Source organism: Zootermopsis nevadensis, unplaced genomic scaffold (assembly GCF_977971745.1).
Source record: "Zootermopsis nevadensis isolate Lab colony 2312 unplaced genomic scaffold, Znev_1.0 Znev_ptg000022l, whole genome shotgun sequence".
In the NCBI taxonomy this organism is placed as follows: Eukaryota; Metazoa; Arthropoda; class Insecta; order Blattodea; family Termopsidae; genus Zootermopsis; species Zootermopsis nevadensis.
The window spans coordinates 21,119,591-21,141,403 of record NW_028259154.1 but is presented as its reverse complement, the minus strand read 5'-3'; the positions used below and the strand labels follow the sequence as shown (position 1 = coordinate 21,141,403).

At 39.9% G+C, this 21,813-nt stretch overlaps 1 protein-coding gene across 2 annotated transcripts in view; it reads left to right on the top strand.

Annotated features, from left to right (window-relative positions):
• Window positions 1-21,813, top strand: part of LOC110829534 (protein Fe65 homolog) — a 106,590-nt gene that overhangs the window by 3,680 nt on the left and 81,097 nt on the right. For both annotated transcript variants that reach the window (XM_087353994.1, XM_087353990.1), the window contains exon 2: window positions 18,977-19,042. The gene's annotated coding sequence lies outside the window, so the exon portion shown is untranslated. The remainder of the gene's footprint in view (window positions 1-18,976; window positions 19,043-21,813) is intronic.

Genomic DNA, 21,813 nt, shown 5'->3' with positions numbered 1-21,813 from the left:
AGTGGTTGTTTGCATGTTTGTTCTATTGGTGGTCATAAATCATCTCTTTCGTTGCCGTATGTGTCCAGTAGCAGCCACACACAACGCACACTTGTATTCACAATGATTAATGTTGGCTAGTTTGAAGTTGCCCATGGAGTACAGGGCTTTCATGTTGTGCCTTGGGAAACAATGGTTTTCAACTCAACCACACTGATCGAATTTTGGGTTCCTGTATTATCTCTCATTTACATAATCATCAAACAGTTGAGAGAGTGGATAACCGCACGTACGCTCTCTTATAAACCCAGGGTTTAGTGAGCGGTGATTTTATGTTATAATGCACAATTACAGTCTCCCGTGACGCTGAAATCAAATGTACTGGCAGTACCATCTCCATTCTCCAATGCGAATTCACGGAAAAAACATTGGAGGTGTTTTAACAAAATTTTGATAACAATATTAAAACCACCCACAGTTAGAACGTAGCATTTTAAGGCTTTGACACTCATTTGTTGTCCGTATCAACATTGTAAGGCATTATACGATACATCCCATATTAATGCCTTAAAAGTACACTATTTAAAAATTGTGGTATGCAGAGTGGCCAAAACGTTACGCAACCCATTCCTGGTACATGCTCTATTTGTAAAAAGAAATTATATTGAGATCAGAAAACAGATGTTACAGTATGAGCCCGAAATGTTTACCGCGTCTTATGTAACCCAGTTAAGAATTTCTGTGTCCCGGAAACGGTTCACCGGACTAGGTATTGTCGATTTTTGTTTGGTACAGGAGAATAAGAGGTACGGGAAATGTATCCCTAAACACATTCTTGCAAGTTGAGTGAGAACGAGATAATAGTTGCACTTAAAAATATTATTACACTTCGGCTGTTTGAAGACGCCTGACGGACTGGCGCGAGCAGATTGCAACAAAACGTGACCTGCGTGGGCTCTTGTATGACTTTTCGAATACTATTATATTTCTAATTTCTGTAATGTTGAATTCAACGTCAGATTTTCAGTCTATATGTTTTAGCATGTGCTATATTTATATTTTAATTTTTTTAGCACACGCACGGGAAGAAATACTTGCGGCATCAACCTACATTACGTAGCAAGCTTCTCTTTTCGAGAGACCCAAATGTCGTGTGTTGTAAAGAACATGTACAGTCAGGTTCGAAAACATCCAGTTATGTTAATAAATGAGTGATCGTGTTGTGTGTGACGAAAGACTACGATACATGTTGCACGGGACGAGTCCCAATTAGGCTCCGATTTAAATAAATTATTTTTATTTATTTTTAGTGTTCTGTCTGAGACAGGTCCATATGAACAGGATCCTTCCATCCTTTTCTCGGACTGGGATCTATTCATATACGTTCTTGGCAGATGATCCAGAAGTGGTTTGCCATTGCCTTCTTCTGTGTGTGAATGGAGTAATTGTTGGGATGCCCAACACAAGTTATAAATTCGGGCACCGCCGGGAATCGAACCCGAGACCCCAGGATTACAAGACCAGCGTTCTAACCGCTAGACCACCGTGGCACTTAAATAAATTATAATTCCGAAATGAACAAAGTTGCGGATGTGATACGAAGCACATTTTATTAGTCTGTCCTGAAGAAATCTCGTACAACGTCTGAAGTCCTTCCAAATAGGGCGGTACTGAACATAATGTAGGCCTAATCATAACTTTATCTTGATACGAAAGACTAGAATCAGTTCAACAAACTGTTGTAGTACATCAGTGCTAGTGGTGATATTCATGCTGGATACTGGAACAACTTCACGTTTCCTGAGTGGAAAGACAATCTTAGGTTCGTGTTTGTATTCTAATGCGTCACGAATTTCTTTTTAACTTATTGGATGTCCCCGTATTATAACCTGCAGCTTGGAAGAGACTAAATTATTTAAGCTAACACGGGAGACGACGGTGGAGAATCAGTGTCTGTTCCCCTCTTTTATTGTAGGAGTTTTTGGACTTAAATTGGCATTCGGCTCTTGTTTCACGGTTTGGAAGGAGGGAGGGTGGCGAATAGATCCCCATTTCGAAATTTTCAGAAGGTTCTTAAAAAACAAGATTCTCACCATATCTGGTATAAATGTAAGGTAGACTCACGCAATTTAGTTTTTGTAGACTTCTCCGGATTGAGTGGCTTTTTTAAGTATATGATTACTGAATTTTCTCAAAAAATAAACTTCTTTCTTCGTGTGTTATTAAATAATATAATCAGAAAAAATATGAAGTTAAATGAAATAATATACATTGACGAAAGAAGCGTCTAAAGTTGTCTGTTCTGTATGCACGTTCTTCGTTCGGTTTAAACAAATTTTAAAATATAAAGGAAATTATATGCTCCGTCTGCGTAGAATGGCCATAAGTAGGCCCGTTCTTTCCTTTAAAATAATAATTTGGAGTACCAGTGAAAATTTAACCAGAGCCTGTAGGAACAAAACAGTAAAGATGATGCGTTGGTGATTGCAATCTTTCCTTTCAGTGAGCATGTAAAGAATGCCTGCATAGATGCTATAAGAATGCATATTTCCCCTCTGTCACACGTCACTGGTATCCAAGGCACATTGTTTAGCAGGTATTTGGTGTGACGTGTAACTTTTCTGTATGATTGAAGCATCGACATTACAAAGTTTTGTCAGCGTCATTAAGGAAGTTACCGCGTTGCCATCACGTGTATTGTTGTCCAACATGGCGTCGTTTACTTTAGCTTCATTGGACAGGGGAACAGCATTGGAAACTTCTCTTCTAGGGACAGAGAGAAGTTGGTGGTCGGTAGGACTTGTAAGGTTTGTGTTATGTATTCAGGAAACGACGCTTACGGGGTCATGATGAGGGGCGTTGCAGGACAAGATGCGAACTTCTCTCTGTCCTTGGCAGAAATTTGAGGGGTGGGGGAAAGAGATGCTTACCGGCGTTACAGGGTTACCGAGGGGCTCCTTCGGAAGCATGTTTGGAACAAGAGCGACATCAGAACGGAAAGAACTCCCTGCTACCTTCTCCGGACTCAAACCGTGGCCCTCCACAGTGTGATTCCATCAGTCATTGGCAGAATCTTAGAATTAAGGATGCTCAGGTTAATTTTGCTGATCACAGTGGCTGGCGTGCGGTGTTGGACACTTCGAAAATTGGATTCGCATGGATAGACATGTCTGCTTTGTGTTGTGGTGTCCGGTGCAGATATCTTGCGACGGACCGATGCCCTGCCCAGTGAGTCCTGTCAAATACCCCTACGATCAGAATCAGAACGACCAGGGACTGAAAAGAAAGTTAAACAGCGAATTAAGGAACCTGCCGCCTCCATCCCCTACCCTGGCAACCATCTACTTGAATCTGCGGCGTTGCAGCCCAGAAGATCGTAATTCAAACTTCTGTTATGAAAACCTCAGATCTCATACCAATTCTTAGTCTGCAGTCACGGGTACGTGCTGTTTGTGTCATTTGTCTTGGCGCCTTAAAAAACGGGGAGGGAGAGATGAATTAAAATAAGAACAAGCTTGTAACGAAAAATAGATTGCTGGAATATATAACGTTGTACCATCGTCTAAATTTGTTCTCAACTGTGTTGCCTGGAATTTATTTCAAATGAAATGTTCCTGCCACAGATGAAAATTAAACACAACCATCCACGAAATATGTGCAGAATATTTTAATGAACTGGAAAAAGTATACAAGATAGAAAGAGAGAGAGAGAGAAGGATGGGAGCAGACGAATTGAGACTGTATACTACATCGTAACAGTGTAGTCCGCACATTTTGCACTAATATCTGACTTGTGATTTTCATCTGAAATACGCGAGGTTTGTACAGTGCAATATTTTTTCTACAAGTAAGTACCTTTGTTAAATGAAAACGGATCTGAAACGGAGTAAATATTCAGGTCCGTTGGGATTTCATTGTAAGCATTGTAGGATATTGAAGATTTCTGGGTTGTTGCGCCGTGTGGTATGGTAGAAGAGAGAAATCTTCATACTCACCGCTGTGAAAACCTCAAATCTTACATGTAGGATATTATATATAATCGTAGATGGAACCTTACGAAGCACAGAACTTGTCCACCTAGGTTCTGGTAGAGTAGAAAGGATGAACGGATAGGTGATGCTGTGGGACGTTGTGCTTGTGGCGTAGGCGTGGGTGGATCTCTCCTTGCAACAAACAAAGCAATGAATGGTGCACACTTTTCTTCTGATCGATGTGAAGAAGCGAAGTGAGAAAAATAGATATGTAGGAGCGAGCTATTGTGTCTTTGGGAATAGATCACGTCGTTTCGGGTCGCATGTGATGCTCCGTTCGTTCCTCTCACAGAGGTTTAAAAAATGGTTTCGCTCCACTTCCCTGTGTGCATGGCTTACCTTAGATTTGTTGTTTTGTGGGTTTTGCCACACTTTTATCTGCAAAGGAATAAAGAGGAAGTTCATATACAGATCATTCTTGAGACATTTTTCTGCATGGAGCATTGTCTTTCTTGAGAAGTTTATAGACGCTCAGCCAGTTCAAGAAATTCTAAAGTTCGCAAATTCTATTCAGTGCATGCCTCAGCTTCCTGAGAATACGAACATGAATACAATTTTAAGATATCACCTCGAAACAGCTCATCAAATATAATGTGTAATCTAGCGTGACATAGCGTGACTAAGTGTGATTAAGCGTGACCTGCGTTCAAGTTGTGACAAGGGATCACCAAATGTGTCGAAACGTGACGAAGATTTACAAAGCGTGACCAAACGTGACTATGCGTAATCTGCTATAACGGCGTGACGAGACGTCACCAAAAGTGATAAAATATGACGAAGATTTGAAAAAGTGCGTCTAAGCGTGACCGAGCGTGCTCGAACGTGACAAGGCGTGACTATGCCCGATGGACTATAACGGAGTGACGATTGTGGAATAAGTGTGACACAACAATTTTCAAAACGTTACCTACCCTAATAAAATCCACTAAACAAACTAACCTAACCCAACTTATCCTAACTTAACCTAACCTGTCGTAACGTCATCTAACGTATTGCAAGGTACCAAAAATTAACCGAGCCGTGCGTAACATAACGTAAGCATGCCGAATCGTGACTTAGTTGCCAAGAGTGCCCAAGCATGACTAATAGTGATTAAGCGTGACCTGCGTTCACGTCGTGATAAGGGATAACCAAATGTGTCGAAACGTGACGAAGATTTACAAAGCGTGACCAAACGTGACAAGGCGTGACTAGGCGTGATCTGTAATAATGGCGTGACGAGAGGTCACCATAAGTGGTAAAATACGACGATTTGAAAAGTGTGTCTAAGCGTGACCAAACGTGACAAGGCGTGATTAGGCGTGATCTGCTATAATGGCGTGACGAGAGGTCACCATAAGTGGTAAAATACGACGAAGATTTGAAAAGTGTGTCTAAGCGTGACCAAGCGTGCTCAAGCGTGATTGTGCGTGATGCACTGCAGCGGAGTGACAAATTTTGGCCATAAGTGTAAAAAGATCAGAACAATTTTCAAAACGTTACCTAACCTAACAAAATCCACTATACAATCTAACCTAACCCAACCTAACCTAACCTAACCTAACCTAACCCAACCTATCCTAACCTAACCTGTCATAACTTCTTCTAACGTATTGCAAAGTACCAGAAAGTAACTGAGCCTTAGGTAACATAACGTAAACATGCCGAAACGTGACTTAGTGGCCACGCTTGCCCCGGCGTGACTAAGCGTGATTAGGCGTGATCTGCGATCACGACGTGACAAGGGATCAACAAATTTGTCGAAATGTGTCGAAGAATTACATAGCGTGACCAAGCGTGACAAGGCGTGACTGGGCGTGATCTGCTTTAATGGCTTGACGAGGGGTCACCATAGGTGGTAAAATACGACGAAGATTTTAAAAGTGTGTCTAAGCGTGACGAAGCTTGCTCAAGCGTGACTGTGCGTGACGTACCGCAACGGAGTGACAAATTTTGGCCATAAGTGTAAAAAGATCAGAACAATTTTCAAAACGTTACCTAACCTAACAAAATCCACTATACAATCTAACCCAACCCAACCTAACCTAACCTAACCTAACCTACCCTAACCCAACCTATCCTAACCTAACCTGTCGCAACTTCATCTAACGTATTGCAAAGTAGCAGAAAGTAACTGAGCCTTACGTAACATAACGTAAGCATGTCGAAACGTGACTTGGGTGGCCACGCGTGCCCGAGCGAGACTAAGCGTGATTAGGCGTGATCTGCGATCACGACGTGACAAGAGATCAGCGAATTTGTCGAAATGTGACGCAGATTTACATAGCGTGACCAAACGTGACTAGGCGTGACCTACTATAATGGCGTGATGAGAGGTCACCATAAGTGTTAAAATACGAGGAAAATTTGTAGTGTGCCTGAGCGTGACCGAGCTTGCTCACGCGTGACAAAGCGTGACTATGCGTGATGGACTGTAACGGAGTGACGGATCGTGGCCATAAATGTCATAAAGTAACAACAATTTTCAAAACGTTACCTAACCTAACAAAATGCACTAAACAAACTTAAACTAACCTAACTCAACCTAACATAACGTAACTAACCCAACCTATCCTAACCGAACCTGTCGTAACTTCATCTAACGTATTGCACAGTACCAAAAATTAAGAGAGCCGTAGGTAACATGACTCAAGCATTCCGAAACGTGACTTAGTCACCACTCGTGCCCAAGCATGACTAAGCTTGATTTAGCGTGACTAAGGATGACCTGCGTTCACGTTGTGACAAAGGATCACCAAATGTGTCGAAACGTGACGGAGATTTACAAAGCGTGACAAAGCATGACTAGGCATGACCTACTATAAAGGTGTGACCAGAGGTCACCCTAATTGTTAAAATACGTTGAAGATTTCGAAAGATTGTATAAGCGTGACAAGGCATTACTAGGCGTGACGTACTGTAACTGCGTGACGAGTTGTGGCCAGAAATGTCGAAACGTGACGAATATTTACATAGCATGACAGCGTGACTAGGAGTGACGTACTGTGACGGCGTGACGAATCGTTCAATTACTACGTCGGTGGTTTGTCTGAGTGTTGTGATACGAGGCGTTATCAGTGACAACGAACAGGTGATTGCAAGGAACAGGTGTCATGTTGTTAACACATCACAGTCACAAGACAACAGTTACCAGGCTTCTATACTACTGCACTGATACAGACTGTAGTGACCGACTGAAACTCCTTCCTTCATTGAGTGGTCCGCGTACTGGGCACTCCCTACAAGGTCAGCGGCTATAATCGGTGGATCCATTTCTAGCAGTGGATGACAAGAGGAAGTTTTTGGAGGCTTTACACTGTAGCCTGTTTTTGAGTTACCTAAATTCGAATCCTGTGTACATTTGGGGGGTAAATTACATATTCTTATTTTCTAAGAATGATATTGTTGAAATTTGGATGGCAGATTTCAGGAATTGCGATATTTTGCTTTGTATTTACGGAACACGCAATATATGAAGTGTCTAAGGAGTGGGGCTACCTGGCGGTGGAGCCATGCTGTCTGGTGGGGCCAAGACATAAATTCTCATGTAAACGGCTGCTGCAGGAGCAGCAACGGCTGAGGTCGGTGGGACGGGGTGGATCCATGAACCAAGGAAAGGTGGGTTGGGGAGGGGGAGGGGGAGGGGGAGAGGGTGGAGTTAAGGGTCTGGAGCTTGCCGGAGAGGGGACGTTTTATGACTCCCTCGGGAATACTAGTAGCTAGGCTCCAGGTTCGATTGGATGGATACCTACCTACGTTACCTACTCCAACCTCCGGTGCTGCCATCCTCGAACACCTTTCTCTCTCTCTCTCTCTCTTTTTTTCTTGTTCTTGTATAGATAGTAGTATGCTCAAGGAGTGAGCAGGCCTATCATAGTTCTTAATTTCATTTTCAAACTTCATAGAAGTTCTTTCAGGCTGCAAAGTTAGTCTTGTGCACCATCTCATCTTCCGTTCCCTCACCAACACCATGATGCAGAGCTCTTCTTGAAACGCTCACAGTCTCTGAGCTAAAAAAAGAAATGTCATGCTTTTTATGATACCGGAAGCTTTGTTATCGTGTTGACAGGAACCTTTGTCGGTGCCTGTCCTGAGCCAGATAAATCCAGCCCGCACCTTCCCACATAGTTTCTTCAAGATTTATTTTAATATCCTGTTATCTACGCCTAGGTCTTTCGGGTGGCGTGGCACCTTTCAGTTTTGCGGTAAGATGTTTGTACGCATTGCTCATCTCCCCATGCGTGCTGCATCCCTCGCCCATATCATGCTCCTTTATTTCATCATCCTGATGATATTTGATGATGAGTAAACATTATGAACATCTTCATCATGCAGTTTTCTCCAGAATCCTATGTCTTCATAAGTCTTAGATTATAATATTCTCCATAGCTTTCTGTTGTCAAGTGCCGTCAGTGTTTCTTCAAAATGAGAAAGCAGGTTTTACACCCATAGATTACAATAGTTTAAGGAATATGCATGTTTTTCATCATTACAATTTTAGGCAGCAGTTATAATGACAGAAAATCTTGTTTTCCTTCCCGTTCATAATATCATCATCACCATCAATCTGTCAAGGAGTTGCGTCTTTGTTGTTCCTTTCCGACGTTAGTGCTTTTTCATGGCGTTCGTTGTTTCTTGTTCCATTACGTCAGTACTTTATCTCATTTTGGATGTAGCTACTAAAAAGGAAATTTAGATCCGTAAAATATTAAATTGGGATTTCAGGAAATAATATAACGAGAAATATTGTTAATAGTAACGGGATTATTAATTTAAATCTTTAAAGCCCGTTTTTAACTGTGTAACACGTGTTTTAACAATCAGTTACTTTACTATTTGTGTTTATGGACTTCGTAAGACTGCCAGGATAAACAACGAATATTTCCTTTAAACAGTGTTAACCGATTGATCTTTGTAATGGAGACGAGGTTGAGTTTTATTTGCGACATGGGCTGAATTCTTAAATATTACTTAAATGGATCCATTGGATCAAGGAAGACTGGTCGAACATGTAGAAAGGATATTAATGCAGATTACGAAGGGGGGGTGCTGTAATCCCTGAACCCCTACCTTAACGGTATCCTAAGTAGGAATTTAAATTTCTCCGAGCTTCTTCTGAAAAAGAAATTAAATAAAATGAACCACGACCAACTGTCTTTCCTTACCACCATTCCTCCATTAATCAGGTCTCCGAAATCTATTAGTGTCTCCATAAACTTCCACGAGACAGTTATTAAGCTACAGAGACAAGCAAGTGGTCCGAACACTGGTGTTCTTGTCCGACGTCGTTCAGGGTCGCTGCGTCGTTGTGACGAGGACTTACTACAGCCACAGCTTTCATCTAGGGTTAGATGAAGCAACCCCATATTCTCTCCACAAAGTCCCTCAGGTGAGTGCACCTGAATTCTTGGTTTGATATCTGACTGCAAGTATTTCTAGTGCATTCCCTTGTAGACCTGCATACCCACCAAGAAGGGTCGTGATTTGGTAACTCTCCAGTCTTTATTCGCGAGGCACTCGGTTCAAATCTCGATGTTATTCACGTGCGACCTGAGGTTTTCCTCAGTGTCTTCAACTTCAAAGATCACGACCCCCTTCAGCAAATCGTTATCCACTCAATTCGTTATCATGCTTACATCACATTTGATGCTATATAATCCTGAAATTAAATAACATCGTTTCATTTCATAAGAATGTATTAAAGAGTGCTGATTGCGTACAGAATTTTAGTCGGAAAACCGGATATGGAGAGACCACTGGGGAAATCTAGGAATAAATGGGAGAATAATATTAAAACTGATGTTAGAGAAATTTGGTACGACGACATGGACTGGATTCGTGTGGCTGAGGATGGGAACCGGTAGCGGATCGTTGTGAACACAATAAATTTAGCCACAGGGTACATCCACTTCCCATGCTCTCGTTTTATGTCCAAAATATATTATTGTGTTATTCTTCCAACTCGATGTCTGTCTTCAAAATATAAATCTCGCTTTTCCAAAAAGTCTGTCCGAGTTACCCTAGCTACATGCACAACCGAATTTAGCCATTTCTTACCTTTTAAATTATTCCTCCAACCGTGTGTTCCTCTAAAACCTAAGTTAATGTTTAATATTTCCTTTCGAGTTCCACATCTGTATCCTTTCACTTTCTCCGCGTCTCCTGTTGTTCCTTTTGCAACATTTCCTTATCAAGTCTTTGTCCCATTTATTTTCGCGTTCGGGCGTCTTGGGGTAAGATAATAGTGAACCACCAAATCATAATTATAGCTTATAGTAATAAATGGAATATTATTTTCGGATTTCGACCCATGGAACTTGTAAATTTCATTACTGTTTATTCCAACGTTAGCTCGTGATAATCGTGTTTCGGTGAAGATAAATATTTTTGGTGTTTTTAAGGTGTTTGTGTCTGCAGAGGTGATCAAATAACCCGTGCATGACGGTGTTGAAGTCTAGGCAGTGGGCAGGAAGTAGTCGTAAATAAATGCTTAATGTTTAGTGGATGCCTTCGGTCGTTATTTATTTATTTGTGAGCATTAATTCTTCAGTGAGTGAGCTTCTCGGTACGGATGTGATGAAACTCGCAACAGACCTTGTCCACTTTTTATTTTCGACGTTACTCTATCTCACCAGCTTCCTGGATTACATTTATGAACTGTCATCTGCGACCGGTGATACAAAACATACAAAGGACCTTAGGTCCTAGTCAAGGGGTTCAGCAATCGCACTCTCGTATGAGCCTTTGTATTTTTCCTCAGTCCCTCCAGCCAAGTTCAAGTGTTGACACTCCTTTATGTTTCAGAAGTCCTGAATTGAAACAAGTGCCCGATGACTGCAGTTAAGATAGGATTTTCGTGGTATTATTCAGTCCCTCAAAGTTTTCGAACAGTATCTTCTAATGAGGTCACGACCTCTTCCTTCCATAGCTTTTCCAATTCACTGTTCATTAATCATTCATTATTCGTCGTTATGTAGTCCGAGCTGTTGATAGTGTCGTTAAATATACCACAAACAAGTATCATATTAGAAGAGGAAAGTATCAATTTAGTCTGGCAACTTCTTGCTCTTAGTGGAGTGATAAATTTAAATATTTAATTACTGTTAAAAAATTTAATTAAAAGAGACAATTTTGGGACCTTGATATACTTTTTTGTTGTTGTTTAATGTGCCAAATTTCAAGCTAAATAGAAGGCTTTACGATATTGCCTTTTTCACCTCTTGCCTTTCGTTTAATCCTGGTGATATTTGTATAGCTGACGCGTGTCACTCACATGTTACTCGGTTGACGTCATTTGTTATTTGGTGTGTGGGGTCGATAATGCCCCCAGTCCAGCCGCTGCTTGGCCTCTTTCTGAACTTGGACTCCAATCGATGGGGCGAAGCTATCATGTTAACCGCGTTAGCCTGGATAACATTATAAAAAAACGAAAAATAGGAAGTCTTCTGTCTTAGAAACAGTGTAGAACATACGCTTAATATTAATTTTGTATTTGCGATCTGGGTTAAAACTATTCTAAGATTTGTATTCGGTTTCTCTACCTACAGTAGGATATGAAGGCAAATGTGTCTATGACGACAAAATGTTCTTCCTCTTCGGATTCTGATGAAAGCAGATTTTGCTATATTCTGTAATGAAGTTGGTGCACTGCACGTCAGCTTGACGGAATTTTTGTGCAACAAAATGTAAAAGTCAGGAAATGTAAAAGGGAGCAGGACCATCTTGGAAATAGGAGTCAAAATTAAGGCCAAATCTTGTTGGCTTGGGTCAAAAGTCATTTTAAAAACAAGAACGAATGCGAAGACGAAGAATGGTCAGATGTTTTAGTGTGCAGTTTTCTTTAGGATACAAAAGAAATACGCTCTCCGATTATCGACGTCAGTCAGACAGTTCGGCTACATAAAGAGGGGTTATCTGCAGTGTAACCGACAGGTTTTCTGATCTAGGAACACTGAACACTTTCATCCGCCGTTTTCCGTTTGTGTTTGTAGTCGGGGACGTATGAGGGCTTTATTGAGAGCTTTCGTCTACTAATCAGAATTGTTTTATTTAGTTTCTCTTGGTGAGATTTCAGGTTGTCACAGCGACGATACTGGAAAGGATTTTCTCCTGGGATATTGCTCCTTGTAGTCTGGTAGATGTTTCTGGGGAGCTTAATGCTTCTCCTACAACCCTGATGATGGAGGCATTAAAGCCTTCTGATACGTCGGATAATATCAGACTGCACAGCGTAACATCATTATTCATTAACCCACGCTTTCAGAAGCTGGGATTATTTTGCGTCGAATTATAAGATCATTAGTGAATAATGAATTAAAGTAATTGCATACCTGTCTTTAAAACTGTGGTAATTGAAGATGCTAGTTTTTTTGGGGTATAGCTGTGTTAGACTCTCAGTAAGTATTTTTACATTTCATCGAATTCCGTGGAAGTTTGATTCTAAGTATGTCTTTTTCATACTTGGTATTTCGCTTATGTCGGTATTGCTTACGAAGGTTCAAACATAATGCATTAGGCATGATGAAAAATGTATGAACTGAATGTTTAATATTAAAACCATTTTTCCATAAATATTTAAAATTTACTTTTGTGAATTTTTCTACTGCATTCTGAAAGAAGCTGTTCGTGATGGGAGTTGTAGTGGAACGTAAAGTTTCTGCCGCGGTCTGACCGCTCAGTGGTCGTATGAATGGAAGGGCGTGGAACTTCGGGCTGTATTTGTGTCGAAGATCCAATACAGGAGAGATATCTGATATTGTTATGTTAGTAAGGTTTTAAAAAGCTAAATTCTGTCGTGATTTTAGGGGTTAATTTCCAGCTTAATGTGGTCTGGTCCCATGTTCTTGTTTTTGACTGCAGTTGTTGAATATTTGGACTTGTACCAATGAGCTTCCTTCTTTAGCGGATTCAGTTGAAACAAATTGAAGCATTTGATGTGGACGAAAGAATTGGTGTCGGTAGGCACGACTCGGTAGTAAATTTTATCAGATCACTGTATCAGTACACTTTACGTTCGGACGATTTTAGGTCTCCTGCTTAATGGAATTCCGGGCTCGAAGAAGCCTTACTTTGAGCTAGCTTATCGCCCGCATGGCATGATTACTGACGCCATAGAGCAGAATCCTTATTAAGAAGCTAATAGCCACTCGGCTAGTCAGAAATTTTGGGCCTTTTATGGAACCTGGAAATTCATTATCGTGATCCCTATCCAGTTTACGCTCTTCCAGCCTGTTTTTCTGCAACCGATTTTAATATTATCTTCTCATCTACGCATAGGTCTCCCGAATGGTCTCTTTACTCTAACATTGCAACGTACTGCTTTCGATGAATTTCTAGCACTGGTTGCCATGGTAACAGCACATACAACGAGGTAGGTCTACAGAAGATGTTCTGCTGAGGAGACTGCGTGAACACGGTTTAGTAGGATCGTTGAACAAGTTCGTCAACTTTGTTTATGTACTGCACACGCGTGTAAGAGTAATTTGAAAGCAGAGTTATGGGAGTACTTTTAGAAAGTTTTAGAACAAATATTGGAGGTAGCAGTAGTGGATATTTATCAGTATGACGCAACGAAAAATAAAGTTTGAATTGTTCTTTATGGCATTTTCAGAGTAATCATACTTTAAATTTAAATAATGAAATATAACGAGTTTTGAAACTAAGTTGTATGTAATAGCTACAGAAAGTCGATGTGTGTATGCTTTGCAGTTGGATTTGCCTCAGAGTTTTTCAAAGCGTGTTTTTTGTAAGACATTTTCAGCTGTTTTGCGTACTTCTAGTTTGATCTAGCTCGTTAGTATAGCTGTATGGATTTGTATTCGGAAGGTACCCCATTCGAAACTCGACAAGGATATTACGGATTATCCTGGTTCTTAGTTTTCCTCAGTTTTTCTTGACCAGCGTTTGTGAATCGGGGGTGTACACACACACGAAGAATACATTAGGGGTACATAAGATATGTAATACTAGGATAGGCTTTTCTATAGCCTTGTGTTTTATGAGAGACATATGTAGGTGTTCCAGCCCGTAGCGAGCAGCTTTATTGTTCATCCATTGTGTACCTATAGTACCAACGACATGGTTATTTTACAAAGGAAGAAAGGCTGGAACAGAGTGGTAAAATACCACATAGATAGTACTCGTTTATAACGTATGTACGAATAGTAAGAGCCTGAAGCGGGTCGAAACATGTAGTTTTAAATGTGAATGGTTTTGTTTTACCTTGTAATAGGTTGATTAGACGACATCTTGTTTGTTCTGGAAGACCGTTGTCTTCCCACCAAAGAACTAAGAGTGGACATTGTAATATCGTGCCGTCTAGGCCATTGGTCTCCAAAATTTTTTGGTCTTGCATCCCTACTTACTAAAAACACGTAGCACGCACTCCTGGAATAAATAAATATTTAAGTGTAATTTTTATTATATTTATTATTATTCATAAAAAATTACCTGGTATGAATTTATATCTATCATCACATTATAAAATCACAAATACAATTCAATACAAGAATACAAAACAAAATTAATTTGAAATTATCTCGCGAACCCCCATGGACTATCTCGCGCACCCCACTTTGGAGACCACTGGTCTAGGCCAACGTCTTCCGAGTGGTGTCTTCCTTTCAGGCTAGTTTTGTACGTAACCCGCTCCCCCTTCTCCGTTCTCATCTCCTTCATTTGATCTTCCTACGCATATTTGGTGAAGTGTACAAATTATTAAGTTTTCCACTTTTCTCCGGCCTCATGCTATTTCATCCCTCCTAGTTGCAGCTTGGTGGTTCGGCGGTAAGGGAGGCTAACGACCCTTTACTGTAAGAAATCATAATATTACACAATGTTAGTTGGACCTGTGAAGAATAAAGTTTAGGGCCTGTGAGTAATTTAGGATGTTACATGGCGAGAAATCGATCTGAACAGTCACCTAGTATTGTTAGGATATTCAGTTCTAGGAGGCAGTGGCGATCTTGACACGTGACTTGTATGCGTAAAAATTTTGTGAAGTCTCACCTTTGTCAAAACATATTTTCATGTTATTAAATTTGGGAATGTTTTGACAGCATTGAGAATATTTGTCAGTAGTTTAAATAAGGTTTAGTTTGTAAAACAATTTATAAGACCTATTTCCTAGACATTTTAAACAATTAGTAACCTTGGATTGGAAATCGTAAAAGTGTGAAACTTGTGCAGTAAAAAGGAAATAAATTACTGTTATACACTTATGTTTAATTATAATTTGTGGTCAGTGTAGTTACCGTTTGTCGACAGCCTAGAGTTAGAGTTAATAAGAAATTCTATACTTACTGACAATTTTTGAACTACAAAATTGTTCTCTGTGGACTTAGGGATTGCAGTCAGTTTGAGGTACAGTACAACCATCTGGCCCCACGGTAAAACAAATGCCTATCCCTGCAATTCGCATACCATTCGAAAGACGGAACATTCTGCAGGTCGATAACCCCTGATTTATGCTTTGTGTACTGTATCCCTTCCCAGTCATCCTTGAGGCCATGGTTTGACCAGTTCCATGTTATGAGTTCATCGAAACATATTGCCTGCAGCATAGAATTCTGTGGTCTTGAACGTACGTTCCTCTTAACTGCTAGGTGTGGCTGAGTGTTTAATAAGAATGTAAAATCATGCTTAAAATTGAAATGCACGTCTTTTTCATATGTTTTCTTTGCAAGATATATAGGCTGATGCACTTTGTTTGTGTTCAGATATATCAGATATCAGCTGTCTTACTTTACTTCAATTAAAATAATTTTAAATGAAAGTTGAAGGTGGAAGAAAGCTCTCTGTTTGTCACGCAAGTTTTTATTTTGCAGTATTCTAGTTCTAAAGATAATTTATACAAAAATAGTTTGATTTCCACGAAAAGTAGCGGTTATGTTGAGCCGACACGTATAAAATTAAATTAGTCTGGAACTTATCGATTGGGGGGAAACCCCCCCCCCCCCCTCCCAGTTAGTACATAGTTTTCCCGAAATCCGTCGAATAGTTTCCAGGGTGTACAGATTCAACACTTGACAGAGATCTTGAAGCAAAGGACTTCGCCACTTCTACACAAGACAGATCGAACGTTGTATCTCCATTACACATAGTAGTCACCACATATTTTTTTATTTCTGGGGGCACATTTTTATTCTGTGAGATTTTGTTGGACAACCCCCTCATTCCCAAATCCTGAATTCACCCCTTTTTCATTTTAAGAGCTGGAACAGTGGGGAATTCTGCTTGTTGCCGTGAGTCTCCAGGGAATGATTTTCGTGTGCACTACACACATTTATTTGCAGGCTTGGAAAGGGAATATTCTCTGCTATTTCTTTATTACCCCTGCAGCTACGCTGTTTTAAGTACAATTTATAACAGGCAGTTTCTTCTTCCGTATTGTTTGTGCAGCAAAACACCGAGTTTCGTTACCTTTTATAGAATGTGTATGGAAAGTTTGATCCTGGCAAGTAATAGAACTGTCTTTTTCCTTTTCCTGCGGTGGTCTGAATTACTCGTGGGAGAGATTGCATGGGTTCGTGCATTCTTTCTCTAGAATAAAGACATCGTATTGAGATACATGTTTATGTAGCGAATTATTTTATCCCATCTTTCTTTTGATCTTTTCGCAATTAACTTCTTTCTTCGTGGTTCTGTTTTTGTTGACGTAATTGAAAAAATAAATAAATCCTGAGTTATTAAGATTACACCGAATTTACGCTGGAATTTCCGGTTTACTGATAATTTTAAGACACATTTGATGTTCGTGGTTTGCTTTAGGTGTTCCAAAAGTAATTTTACAACTTGTTATGATGATTGAAATTATTTTAATACCAAGTGAGAACCTGGCGAGTGTGAGTCTTCTGGGTTGTCGCGCCGTAGTCTGGCAGAAGTTCACCGACGTTTCAGAGGTGCTTGCTGCCTCCACCATCAAGACGATAATATATCTAAAAACACAGCACAATAACCTAGAAGACAGCCATCTTATAATTTTAATAGTGGTTCTTAATTTAATACTGTTTTACAAGATAATTGTGAGTGTGTGCGTGTTACTTGAGCTGTCTGACGGAAGAAGATATTTTTCTTTCCTTTTTAACTTCTATATTAATTTATTTCACTTTTACTCAGTTGCTAGTTTCACTTCACATTTGGTAGTTTACGGAGTTTAATATCAGCTGACGTTCAGAAGTTTATGAAGTTCGATATTAACTCAGTAACTGTCTCTATAGAGCAGAGTCCTACTTCAGAAAGTTGAATCAGTAGACTGGCAAAGAAATTCCTTGCGCTTTCTGGAACCGGAAGGTTTATTTCTTACTGCGTTTAAAAGAGCCTGCCATTACCACATGGAACTGTCCTGTCCATCCGAAAGCCAAAAAATCTTCATGCCGTGGTGGTGAGAGATCCACCTAACATGCAATATTATGTTAAAGATTAAAAATTAATGTTTAACAAAACTGGTGAGGTTACTTGGGAAGTGTTCTAGTAGAGTTATTTTCAAATTATAATCGATTTTAGACTTAATGGAGGGAAATTATTATTGAAAACACGTTAGAAATATCTTTGTCTTATTGTTTATGTAGTTCTAATGCTCCTGGCTTTGCTCTCAACCTCTTTTGGTCGAGTTTCTTTTGATAAAATGTATCATTTGCAAACTTTTTTTCGTGGTCAATCAAATGTTTTATATGCTAGGCCCACTGTATGGCATGAATAATTTTATAGGTAAGGCAGATTAAAGTCGTTAGGAACTATTTGTTTACTTTGGGGATTGGTTTGTGAAATATAATTTGTCTACAAAAAATTTCACTTTTGTAAGCAAAACGGAGTTGGTTATATATCTGCTCACCGCTTTGACTGATTCAATTATTTGCTTAGCTTAAATAAATTTCTTTTTTTGCAAAGCCAGGTATTCCGCACTAGAGAACACATACCTTGCAAAAGTATGTTTGACTAAATAACATGTTTTAGTGTATAGCTGTGACGTACATTGAAGCATCTACTATAATCTGACGTCAGATTGAGCCGTTTTGCGTAATATTTTATATGGAGAGTAATTGCGGATTTGCCTGAAAAGTTTTTAGTGAATGTTTATTTTAAGAGGTTTACGAAAGTAGAGAGACGAGTTGGCCATGTTTCTGTGTGCGCATCTGTTAGTAGGTTTCCATAAAACGTCTAAACCGGTGCAATGATCCTACTGGAGACTGATGTTGATAGTACCCGATATCACTCTGATGCCGTAGACTTTGAAAAAGAAACTTAATTAATTGCAGATATCTGTTTTCCTGAAGTTACTATGTGTTGAGTTACAGGGACAAGATTTGACTTCAGATCGTGGCAGATAATCTGTTATATGGTGTTTAAATAGTAACAAGCGTGACAATGAAGACTGGGTTGTTGCGCTGTGTAGTCTGGTCGATGTTTACCAACGTTTCTGAGGTCACCCTGATGACGGAGGCAGTATGACCTCAGAAACGTTGGTTAACATCTACCAGACTACACAGCGCAACAACCCAGAAGACGGAAATCTTCATACTCTGATGACAGAGGCAGTATGACCTCTGAAACGTTGGTTAACATCGACCAGTCTACACAGCGCAACAACCCAGAAGACAGAAATCTTCATACTCATCGCCCTGATGACGGAGGCAGTATGACCTCTGAAACGTCGGTTAACATCGACCAGTCTACACAGCGCAACAACCCAGAAGACAGAAATCTTCATACTCTCCTCTGTGAAAACCTCAAATGTAGAAAGATTAAGTTGGATAGAATCCTGTGCCAGTTGAATCCAGTTTAAATGCTCGGAATCTATTTCACTAATGACCGTTTTTAACGATTATATTTCTTTTTTGTAGCTAGGCCTTTCACGTGACCACTGTCCGAACCAAATGTCTAAGCCTTTTCTGTGTTCCCACCCTAGCGGCATGTCGAGCCTGTCATAAATTCCTTTATTCACTCGGAGAGATGTGAATGACAGTAACCCATTTGTATTCTTGTTTCAGCTGAACTGAAACAGTAGCCGTGGCTATGGGTCGGCAGGCGATGGATCTATGGTCCAGCGTGTAAAGGTGAGTGTTGAATTTTTCTCTGATTTCATCTCGGTAGCTGTGTTGTGCAGGAGATGCGGGTGTGTCTGATGGCTTCAGATATCTTTCTGTTTGTAGGCATCAGTTGTAGTTTGTTGGGTGTGATATGGCTCTCACCTTCATTCAAGTTTAAAATTTAATTTTCTTTTCTTTATAAGAGATGAAAGAGAAAAAGTTAGTAGGAAAGCAGTTTGAAGTGAGATGGCCAGATGAAGGGGCTTTTGTAGACAGCAGAGTGCGTGAGTGTGTAAAGCAAGAGTGGCATAAATTGAATACAATTAATTCGTCTGTTTCAAAGTAAGTTGCATGCTTGGAAAACATAAATATGTAAATTTGTCTTGGTGAATAATTAAACATCATTACATGAAGGCGTAAGGAGAAGTGGAGGCATAGTTCGAAGCATTCTTAGTCTGGGAAGTACATGTTGGTGAGTGGTTACACTTCGGCTGTCTTATCCGTAGGGGATGACCGCCGGGACCCCTGGATACTTGGCTGTATCGAACCCCAGTCATGTAGCTCGTTGTCACTTTGTGGTGTGAGACATTTCGACATACCAGTAAACTAACTCCATGGAACAGAGATGTTCCGGCTTTTATTGAGAAGCCCGCAGTCCTGAACCAGATGAATCTAATTCACACCCTCCAACACTGTTTCCCCGAGGTACATTTTAATATGATCCTCCTATCTACATCTAGGTCTTCCGAGTGGTCTCTTCCTTTCAGGCTACCCAAAAATTTTGTTGGTATTTTTGAAACGATTTAACAAGAACAGTAACAACGCACGTGGAATGTGAGGGCGAAGGTGATATAGAAAATTTTTGGTGCAACTGGAGGCTTATCGAAGTCATTTAAAATGTTGTATTATGCGTATTTGATGTTTCCTTGATGTTACTTAGAGAAAGTTCTGAAGACGTATAAACTGAACGCACATCCGAAACAAAAATAAATTGGTGAAAACTGTTGATGTAAATAAACTGTAAACCGACACCATGATGATTTTGGCTTTCATTCAGAGGAAGCTGTTTATCACGTGTCGTTTCTACTTAAAATTCTGGGGATTTACACTTGGTCGTGTCGTTTCTTTTTTCCTGCGTTGTCCTCGTTGTAGGCTACGTAGTCGTTGAACTTTGTGACCTGTGATAACTTTTTGAACATTGCAGGGGCTGTGGGACAGAGAGGGAGACGAATTTAGTTTCCTGTACAGGCCTTAGTGGCTTCATCTGTTGGTTGGTTGGTTGGTTGGTTTGGCGCGAATCGAAAAATCAATACAGACGCCCTACGCCAGCTATCGCCGCTTCCCTTGCTCATGTGTCTGAGTTTCTACCAGGTTTTGGAATCGTGTCAGAGACGCCTGACGTCCGTTTGCAGTGTTGCCAACCCGCAGATTTCTTTTATAAGAGACAATATTGCCGCTATCTTAACGGGCTATACAATTCTCTGTTCGATTCGGACGTAGTTGAAACTGTCAGATCAGGTACATCGAGATTGTTTGGCTACTCAGTCCAGGAAGAGATATCTGTGTTCGTTGTTTTTTTACGTGAAGTTTTTCTTTCTGCCAGCTGCAAGTTTAAGAGAACATTAGTGTAGAGGAAAAAATCTTCCACTTCAGGAATTCCCATTTTAAGCGAAAGTTAAGCCATTTATTACGTTCATATCATTCTAGCTATTTAAAAGCCTAGTAAAATTTAGCAACTCTGCATTTTGTTTACATATTTGTGTGTTTTGTATAGTTTTCAGAATAGACATAGATTATTTTCTTAAATATAACTAGGCTCACTATTTGAACTTCATAATGGGATGTATTGTGTTTTCTTTCGGGTGGCAACTAGATACTATTTAAATGATCTTCTTGCTTGAAATTTTTAAAACACCTGTTATTTGCAACACTGAGATGGCCGAGGCATGTGTCACGGATGGAAGACTTCACTGGTATTTTGTTTAGAAGTTCTGAAGTGAAGAGACCAGCCACTTGGGAGAACCAGTCCTAAATGTGAGGATAATATTAGATTGGATAATAAATATAGTTTGAGAATGTGGAAGCTCTTGTGAACACGATAATGGAACTTCGGGTTCCACGAAAAAGGAGACGTCCCTCCTTCTCTAAGATGAGTAAATTTTAAATATAAATTTGGGTGTGATATTTTGTATCAGAATTTTGTGTGTTAAAATTTGAAAACTAATATATATTTGATAATATCCTTATAAGATATCGATAATAACAGGTTCCAAATGTTATTTTGAATACGTTGTTTAAAAATATTGTGTTGTTTTCTGAAAATCTGCGTGCTTTGTCATTGAAATTAAGGTGTGGAACAATACATACCCATTTCCGAGTATGGTCTGTTTAAGCTTGTTTATGATTGATGTGTCATGATTTATTTTGACAAGACTATTCGGCTTACATGTATTGAACGCTGCCGAAACGGATACTAATTTTATTCTGAATATTGGTGTTTTTCTTACTATGAAGTTGGTACCAGTGTTCATTTCACTCTCTGTTTCGTGCCCTCCTTTCGATGTAGTTTCTACACAACCACTGCCTTACATTAGGTTCACACAAAACTTCAGCACAGTACGATGATGTGAATTTAAAAAACGAAATTAGCTAAGCCACAATGAATGGCGGGCGAGAATTTCTTTTACAGAACACCTATCAGTGTTAGTTGCAGAGGAGTGGTTGATTAAACCTTCCAGTGTAGTAAAGGGCGGTATAATGTAACTGCTGCCATTAATTAACTCTGTACTGTCATTTCT